The sequence below is a fragment of the Ornithorhynchus anatinus genome, chromosome X5 (assembly GCF_004115215.2).
Source record: "Ornithorhynchus anatinus isolate Pmale09 chromosome X5, mOrnAna1.pri.v4, whole genome shotgun sequence".
NCBI classification, from domain to species: domain Eukaryota; kingdom Metazoa; phylum Chordata; class Mammalia; order Monotremata; family Ornithorhynchidae; genus Ornithorhynchus; species Ornithorhynchus anatinus.
The window spans coordinates 10,157,153-10,165,909 of record NC_041753.1 but is presented as its reverse complement, the minus strand read 5'-3'; the positions used below and the strand labels follow the sequence as shown (position 1 = coordinate 10,165,909).

Sequence of the window (8,757 nt, the reverse complement as noted above, 5' to 3'; positions counted from 1 at the left end):
GGAAATGTTTTGGAAATATTTTTCTCTTGGAGATTCTTCTTTGAGGTTCAGAAATACCAAAAAAACAGTGGGATATGGTCGAAGCTCATTGTGGGCAGGGAATGTGTCTACTAACTCTGTTATATTGTACTCTCCCAAGCACTTAGCCAAGTGCTCTGCACACAGTAAGTGCTCAATAAAAATGATTGATTGATTGATGCATTTGTGTGGTGTTAGAGCCAGCACTACATGAGTTGTGTGTGGCCTTGAGTGGCCTTGTCAAGAGGGTGACGTGATCACAGTATGCAGCAGGCCAAGGCATTGTGTCATTGTGCACTGCTAATTCATACTTTTTTAAAAAATGGTATTGGTCAAGCACTTACTATGTGTTATCCACTGTTCTAAGCCCTGGGGAAGATACAAATTTCTCAGGTTAGACACAGTCCCTGTCCCACAAGGGGCTCACAGTCTAAACTGGAGGGAGGAGACTTTAATCTCTATTTTAAGATGAGTACTGAGATTTTAAGTGACTTGCCCAAGGTCACACAGTAAGCAATTGGCAAATGTGGGATTAGGACTCAGGTCTTCTGACTTCTAGACCCGTGCTCTTTCCCCTAGGCCATGCTGCTTCACATGCTGCTACTCACCTAGAAGTGGAAATACCATGGTTATGAAAGTGGTTTTCCTGTGGGGAGGCTCATCATCTGAACTTCAGGTGTGCTGACTCTTATGTTTTCCCTAAATATGGGAAACTTGACTTTATGATTTATGGCAGTGGGGAATTGTGTTTGTCATCTCCCCTGGTATTTGGTTTTGCAAGGGAAGACTTATAGAGATTGCATTATTATTAAGAGGTAATGTGGTATGAGCAATGTCATGTTTTTAAAGAAAGCTTGTGTACATAGTCTTCTATTCTGCCATTTCTCCTGTCATTGATTTTCATTTGTATCTCTCTTGACTGTATGCTCCTTGTGGATTGCTCACACCAACTCTACTAAATTGCCCTTTACCAAGTGTTTAGTACAGTGCTCGGCACGTAGTAAGTGCTCAGTAAATACCATGGAAGGGTCTTGGCAATAATCTGAAATCACACTCTAATTAGCTTACAGGTGCTGGAAAACTTTCCAGCGAGTAAATTCATGGGCTAGAAGGGAGAGTTCTGAGGGCCACTCTGATTGGGCGGCAGGGAAATGCCCTACTCCTTTCATTCATTCATTCATTCATTCATTCATTCATTCATTCATTCAATCATATTTATTGAGCACTTACTGAGTTCAGTGCACTGTACTAAGCACTTGGAAAGTACAATTCAGCAGCAGATAGAGACATTCCCTACACAAAAGCGGGATCAGAGTCTAGAAGAGAGAGACAGGCAACAAAAATAAAACAAGTAGATAGGCATCAATACCATCAAAATAGATAAATAGAATTATAGATATATACACATAATTAATAAAATAAATAGAATAATGAATATGTACATATATACACAAGTGCTGTGGGGAGGGGAAGGGGTAGAGCAGAGGGAGGGAGTTGGGGAGGAGGAGAGGGGAGGAGGAGCAGAAGAAAAGGGGGGTTCAGTCTGGGAAGACCTCCTGGAGGAGGTGAGATCTGAGTAGGGCTTTGAAAGGGGGAAGAGATCTAGTTTGGTGGATGTGAGGAGGGAGGGCATTCCAGGCCAGCGGTAGGACGGGGGCCAGGGTTCGATGGCAGGACAGGCGAGAACGAGGCACAGTGAGGAGGTTAGCCGCACAGGAGTGGAGTGTGCGGGATGGGCTGTAGAAGGAGAGAAGGGAGGTGAGGTAGGAGGGGTCAAGGTGATGAAGAGCTTTGAAGCCAGTAGCGAGGAGGTTTTGCTTCATGCGAAGGTTAATAGGCAACCACTGGAGATTTTTGAGGAGGAGGGTGACATGCCCAGAGCGTTTCTATAGAAAGATAATCGGGGCCGCAGAGTGAAGTATAGACTGAAGCGGGGAGAGACAGGATGTTGGGAGATTAGAGAGGATGCTGATGCAATAATCCAGTCAGGTTATGATGAAAGATTATACCAACAAGGTAGCATTTTGGATGGAGAGGAAAGGGCGGATCTTGGCGATGTTGTGAAGGTGAGACCGGCAGGTTCTGGTGACGGATTGGACGTATGGGGGTGAATGAGAGAGTGGAGTCAAGGATGATACCAAGGTTACGGGCTTGTGAGATGGGAAGGATGGCAGTGCCATCCACAGTGATGGGAAAGTCAGTAAGAGGACAGGGTTTGGGAGGGAAGATAAGGAGCTCAGTCTTTGACATGTTGAGTTTTAGGTAGCAGGCAGACATCCAGGTTCTCAGTCTCCTGTGTAGGAATTGGCTAAAACCTTCTCTTCAAATGGAAGGAGGGGACATCTCTCCTATTTTTTCCACTGAGAGATTCTTGGCTAGGGTATGAGTGCAGTGTTGGGTCTAGGAATAATAGATCTCTGGCCCCTCCTCATCACCAGCCCTTGTCCAAGGGACAGGCTCCTAGGCTTAGTCCAGCCCATTCCTTCATTTGCTTCCAGGCATTTGTGAAATGCTTCAATCTTGTTGAGGATGGGGCTAAACCTGTAAACTCCTAACGGACAAGAAACCTGTGTTTGGCTACTGTTGTGCTCTCCCAAGGCCTGATTAGCTCTCACGAGGAGCTCAGTAAATCTCTTTAATTGACTGATTAAGTGAGTGAATGAGAGGTGCCCACGTCAATATTTAAATTTATTCCCCTTAATGAACCCAAATCCAGACAACAAGTGTTTCTCATTTAAGACTATTAAACCATTCTGACTCTATGGCTAATAAGGGTGGCTTAGTCAAGCTGTCTAATATGCTGCATTAAGGCTGTAGTCAGGCTGCAGTCTCTTTGGGGTTCTGGATTTGAAAACTGTTGTTGCCATGATCGTTATTTGGAATTTTTTTTGTGGTTCTTCAAGTGTCTGCTGCCCCCAGTCTTGCTATTCTCACTGGAGAACTCAGTACAGTGCTCAGAACCAGCGCCTATCTGCAGAGAGACCCCCATGGCTGTGATAATGTGAGACTGAAGGCAACAGGGCCTGAGTGTGCCATTGGTGTCTGGAGTCATGGCAACATTATGACCCTCTGAGTTGGGGAGCAGCAAGAGGGGTGATGACACCCTGGATAGGTTGAGGCTCGAAGACAATGGGGGAATGCTGGAAGAGGATTTACATTTTGGGGGCATTTACATTTTGGGGGTATTGAGGCAGTAAGCAAGTTGGTGTGAGAGGCCTTGTCTGAGAATGTCCCAATGTGGAGCCCTCAGCAGGGAAAGAAAATGGGAAAAGGCTGTGAGGAGAGGGAGTTCAACCCACACCTCCAGAGGAAACTGCTACTTGAACGCAGCACCTTAGACATCTCAGGCCAACCTGAATACTTCAAATCTTTCTCCAGGCATTCCTCAATTCTTAGCAATGGGCATCACCAAGGGAAGCCCAACATTCTGATGTGTGTTTGGATTGATTCTCCGGGGATGAGAAGGATGAAAACAAGCACGTGGAGAAAAAGCATAAAGAGAGCGATGACACAACCCATGACAGCAACCACACCTCCAATCCCCACTATGATCTGAATATCTGTAGTGGGAGGGAGGATATAGACATTAAAATTATAGTAGATTAGCAAGGTTAAGTGGGAGCGGGAGAGGTGATTGAGTGCCTTAAAGCTAATGGTAATTAGTTTCTGTTTGATGTATGGATGGCAACCACAGGAGGCTTTTGAGAACAAAATTAGGGAGCCATGTGCAGGTCAGCTTATCATTAATAATAACAATAAGAATAATAACAACAATAATGGTATTTGTTAAGTGCTTACTGTGTGCCAGGCACTGTACTAAGCGCTGGGGTCGATACAAGCAAAGAGGGTTGGACACAGTCCATGTCCCACGTGGGGCTCACAGTCATAATCGCCATTTTACAGGTGAGACAAGAAGGTAGGGAAGTAGTATGGCTTAGTGGATAGAGCATGGGGCTGGGAGTCAGGAGGACCTGTCTTCTAATCCCAGCTACACCACTTGTCTGCTATGTGACTTTGGGAAAGTCACTTAACTACTGTATGCCTTAGATCTCTCATCTGTATAATGGGGATCAAAAGTGTGAATCCTATGTGGGACAGGGCCTGAGTCCAACATGATTAACTTGTATCTGCCCTAGAGCTTAGTACAGTGCTTGGCATACAATAAGTGCTTAACAAGCACCATAATTATTATTATCATTACTAGGTAACTGAGGCACAGAGAAATGAAGTGACTTGTCCAAGGTCACACAGCAGACAAGTGGTAGAGCCATGGATAGGCCTGGGAGTCAGAGGGTCATGGGTTCTAATCCTGGCTCCGGGACTTATCTGCTTTGTGACTTTGGGAAAGTCACCTATTCATTCAATAGTATTTATTTTTTTATTCATTCAATAGTATTTATTGAGCGCTTACTATGTGCAGAGCACTGTACTAAGCGCTTGGAATGAACAAGTCGGCAACAGAAAGAGACAGTCCCTGCCATTTGACGGGCTTACAGTCTAATGGGCGGGCGGGGGGGGGAGTTATCACACTTAACTTCTCTATGTCTCAGTAACCTCATCTGCAAAATGGGGATTGAGATTGTGAGCCCCACCGGGTACAGGGACTGTGTCCAACCTGATTTGCTTATATAGATCTCAGCATCTAGTACAGTGTCCGGCACATAGTAAGCACTTAACAATACCATTATTAAACCCCTAACCTTCTGCCTCCCAGACCCATGCTCTATTCTGCTTCTTTTAGGAAATGGTCCAGGCCACAGAGTGAAATGCATGAAGGAGAAGGGAGAGACTGAAACAGGGAGGTCAGTGACCTCACTGACCTCCCAGAGGTCATAACCTGTAAGCAAGTTTTATCTGTCTGTAGTCCCATTAAGGTTGATAGTAACAGACTTGGTTGTGAGACTACAGGGAGTGTTGTATCCTAATTCATCCTCTTCCTGGAGCTAGACACGAGCCCAAGAGATCTGAGAGCTGACTCTGGGACTCTCCCTGGGATGATAACAGACCACATGTGGTTGAAATCTGTCTCTATGGCTTGCGCCCTCATCCAGAAATGCACAGGACCCAGGAAACCTGACATGCTTCAAGATGGTCAGCATGTCTCTCAGGGGTCAGGGGATTTGCGGAATGACAGTGAGACCAATACACCATCCAGCTGCAGGCCAAGTCAGACATCTGCAGTGGGGAAGGCTCAGTGTGTAGCATCCATATCCCTCTGGGACAACAATGAAACCTGGAGACTTGTATTGCTGATAGCATCTTCATGCAGCTAATCAGAATGGAGACCTCGAAAAGGGAGGGGAACAGAGATGGAGAGTGCATGACAAAAGTTTGGAAACAGGAAGGTATTTCCTAATTATCACACAGACGGGACACTGATGGGAGAACTGGGTGAGCTTCAAGAAAAGGCCTAGTAACAGAGGATGGGGAATTGGAATGAGCTGATTAATCCTGTAGGTAGAGTGGGGCATGATGACAGGGTTGAACCAGTGCTTCTTAGGGATTCCTGGTGCCTCAGACTAAATGGCAGGGATGGGCTGGCTATTAGGAATTTAAGGCAAAAAATATGGTGATTTGGAAAAATGTCCCAAAACAATACTAGGTACACTGCCAGAGTTTCCCTTGTGGTTCCCTGATGGTCTAGTGGTTAGGATGCGGTGCTTTCACTGCTAGAGTCTGGGTTTGATTCCAGGGCAGGGAAGTTTACCTTTTTCTTTTATTGATTGTGTGGTCCTCGTGATTTCATGTTTGTCATTTTGCTTGTTTAATCAGGAGACCACAAAGAGAGGGATTTAATTCTGAACATTATTAACTCTCCACGAGCCCAAATATCATGAACCTGTCAGGCATTTTTGAGCCGAGAACCATATCAGCTCTTTGGTCCCTTTGGGAGCAAGCAGGCCCTGGTTTTAATCTGGGACAAGATGGGAATTATGATAAATGCTATTAATAAATAAATCAAATATCATTACAATTGATGGTGACAGGGCCTCATCCAGTCAATCAATCAATGGTATTTATTCAGTGCTTACTATGTGCAGACCCTGTACTAACTGCTTAGGAGAGTACAGCACAATTAGCAGATAGGTTCCCTTCCCCTAATGACTTACAGTCTGGATGGCAAGACCGACATCAATATGAACAAATAATTTATAATGTACAATTAAAGACATGTACCTAAGTGCTGTGGGGTTGGGGGTGGGACAAATATCAAATGTCCAAAGGTCACAGATCGAAGGGCATAGATGACATAGAAGGGAAAATGAGCAGGGGAAAAGACAAAAAGATAGTTTAGGATAAATTATCCTCTTTGTAGCCAGTGGTGTTGGATGCACGTGTTTCACTGTCTAAGGTTTCTCCTCACCAGCTTCAAGGTTTTTAGCATCCCAACATCCCCAGACATACAGATAGAAAAACAGCCACTGGGAAGTCACTTGATTTACCATTGTATGCATTAATTAATCATTCCCTCAAAGTTTTCTGAAGTTACTTTGAGGGGTTTTTTTTAGAATTTATGAGAGGTAAATAGAAGTGTCCCTGTTCACAATTAGCATGTGTCAGCCTTCTGGGAGAGGCAGAGAAGATCCATAATTATGTAAATTGCATCTCCCGCCTGAGTTGTGAGGGGGTGGGGGTGGGGGTGGGGGGTGGGGATGCAGGATGTCTGAAGTACAACTACACTGGGAGTGGGGAGGGTGCCAGAACTAACACTTCCACAGCCTTCCTACACCCAGCCCATCTTCAATTCTCTACAGCTGTCTGATGATAATTTTAAACCACTCAGATGAGTCAATTAATCAATGTTATTGCACTAAATGTTTGGGAAAGTGTGGTGGGTGGGTTTGTGGGATTGGGTTTGCTAACTGGGGTGTAGTCAGAGAAAAGCAAGGAGCAATCTCTTAACTTCTTTGTGCCTGTGAAACCCTCATGATAACCAAACAATTGATAAAGCAGTCACTGAGTTTCATATCAATGAGGTGAGCTTCAGAGCTCCCTGCCCCCAGCCCCCCACCTCCCCCAGAAGAGAAAGCACCCGGAAAAAACTTACCCACTGGATAATTTCTTCAAGATGTATTTTGGGAGAGAGCAACCACTCCCCTTGTGGGGCCCTGATACTATTTCCCACCTTAACCACTGTTACTGGAGCTCCGTACCACCTAAGAGGTAGTTAAAGAGCACTTCATTCATTCAGTCATTCATTCAGTTGTATACATTGAGTATTTACTGTGTGCAAAGCACTGTATTAAGCGCTTGGGAGAGTATAAAACAACAGACACATTCCCTGCCCACAATGAGCTCACTGGGATCAGAACACTGTTCTAAGGGATTGGGAAGCTACAATACAACAGAGTTGGTAAACATGTTCCCTGCCCACCAGGAATTTGTCTAGAAGGCAAGCCAGACCTTAAAATGCATCACAGATACGAACATAAATGTTGAGGGTGGGGCAAATATCCAGTGCTTAAAAGGAGCCACTTTATGTTTAGAAGTCAGAGGTTTGTTCAAGATATTTGCAAAGTGATTATTATGTGCCAAGCAAGGGTAGATAAAAAACTAAGGTTGGACACAGTCCATGTCCCACATGGGGCTCATATGCTGAATTCCAAATTTACAGATGAGGAACCTGAGGCACAAAGAAGTGAAGTGACTTGCCCAAGGTCACACATCAGACAAGTAACAAAGCCAGGATTAGAACCCAGGTTCACTGAACCCCAGGCTCATGCTCCATCCACTGGGCTATGCTGCCTCCCCAGAATTGGCTTAAAAGACAGATCGAGGCCAGGCATGAGAGTAGATAGAATAATGAACGAATACAGAAAAAAAGACCACTTTAATTCATAGCATTTAGGTAGGAAGCTACAATTTGCAGCCATCTTCTCCAATGCTCATGGACAGTGTTCAGGACAAACTGATGTTTTGTGATCTGAAGCCTTCTTGCTGGTCCTCCATCCTATTTCTCTGCCTCTAGAGTAAAGCCTTCAGAATAAAGAAAAAAGAAAAAGACAAGAAAAAGAAATGAAGAAAATGTAAAAATAAAAATAAAAGACTACTTTAATATTCTTCTCTGCCTGCCTGTCTGTCCCCACCTCCAGGGCTGCTGGGCGTGGGGGTGGGGAACGTGACAGGGGCAGTCATCATATGGACATTATTCAACCTCGGCTACACTGCCACTGACCCTGTCCTCTCCTGGTTGTCCTCCGATCTCTCTGCCCTCTCACTCTCAGTCTCTTTTACGGGCTCCTCCTCTGCCTCCCACACCCTGTGGGTGTCTCTCAAAGTTCAGTTCTGGGTTCCCTTCTATTCTCCATTTATACCCACTTCTTTGGAGAACTCATTTGCTCACATGGCTCCAACTTCCAAGTCTATGTAGTTAGAGAAGCAGCGTGGCTCAGTGGAAAGAGCATGGGCTTGGGAGTCAGAGGTCATGGGTTTGAATCTCGGCTCTGCCACTTGTCAACTGTGTGACTCTGGGCAAGTCACTTAACTTCTCTGTGCCTCAGTTACCTCATTTGTAAAATGGGGATTAAGACTGTGAGCCTCATGTGGGACAACCTGATTATCCTGTATATCCCAGAGTTTAGAACAGTGCTCTGCACATAGTAAGCGCTTAATAAATACCAACATTATTATTATGATTCCCAAATGTTCATCTCTAGCACTGATCACTCTCCCTCTTTGCAGTCTCATATTTCCTCCTGCCTTCCAGACGATCTACTTCGATGTCCTCCTGTCACCTCA

At 44.9% G+C, this 8,757-nt stretch overlaps 1 non-coding gene across 1 annotated transcript; it reads left to right on the top strand.

Moving 5' to 3' along the window:
- The first annotated feature begins 618 nt into the window (after positions 1–618).
- Positions 619–781, top strand: LOC114808253. Its single transcript, XR_003756100.1, has one exon. It is a non-coding gene; the product is annotated as a U1 spliceosomal RNA (small nuclear RNA).
- The last annotated feature ends 7,976 nt before the right edge of the window (positions 782–8,757 follow it).